Source organism: Octodon degus, unplaced genomic scaffold (assembly GCF_000260255.1).
Source record: "Octodon degus isolate 3935 unplaced genomic scaffold, OctDeg1.0 scaffold00080, whole genome shotgun sequence".
Lineage (NCBI taxonomy): Eukaryota > Metazoa > Chordata > Mammalia > Rodentia > Octodontidae > Octodon > Octodon degus.
The window spans coordinates 4938879-4939891 of record NW_004524656.1 but is presented as its reverse complement, the minus strand read 5'-3'; positions in this window follow the sequence as shown (position 1 = coordinate 4939891).

Sequence of the window (1013 nt, the reverse complement as noted above, 5' to 3'; positions counted from 1 at the left end):
ATTGAACTCAGGACCTTGTGCTTGCCAGGCAGGCGCTTAGGCCACTGAGCTATATCCCCAGCCCCTGAGTGGCTTAAAGATAGACATTTCTCAGTTTTAGAGACTGGAATCCCCAAATCAAAGTGTAGGGGTTGGCTTTCTTTGCAGCCCCTCTTCTTGGTATGCAGATGGCCCCCACTGTGTGGTTGCGTGCTTGCTCTTCTGTGTGTGCCCTTACTTTTCTTTCTTGCAAGGACACGAGTCACACTGGAATAGGGGCCACCCTAATGATCCTGTTTAAATTACTGCCTTCTTATAGTCCCATCTCCAAAACTGTCACACTGAGGTACTGGTATCCAGGCCTTCAACATAGATTTTGGAAAGATACAATTCAGCCCACAACTGCCATGGAATATGATTTTTTAATGAAGTTTCTTAGATTCTTCAAAATATTTTCTAAGAGTATCAAGTTGGGTTTCTGAGTTACCCCCAAAACTGTCAAACTAAGGGAAAGCAGTTCTTAAGCTTTGTTTTATATGAAGCTTATTAATAATTTCAAACATGTCAGGTCCAGGTATCCTGTATTCTTGGACAAGAGGACACCCTACCTTTTGGGGTGCTCTCTGAAATCTATTTTCAGGAGGATTTATAGCTGCCAATGTCCAATAACTAGTCCATTAAATTACAAAATTAACCTAACATTTATGACAGATGACAGAATGATCCAACAGTCTGGAAATAGACCTTAAGCTGGTTTTTAAAAAATGCTTAGGGTTTTCATTAAAAGAACAAAATAACTATTTTATACAGTTCCATAGAGAATACACTGAGATTATTGCCTGCCTATACTCACTCAAGTCTGATTTATCAGAATAGCATTTTCTGGGGCCAGGACTCAGTGTGATAAAGGCCCAGGTGTTACATTTTAATGTTTTTTGGTTACTGTTACAAAGCTTGTGCCTGCCATTATTTTTGTCTCCCTCAGTGACTCGGGTTGGAAAGACAACAACATAGGCCCCTGGGCAAAACGTAGC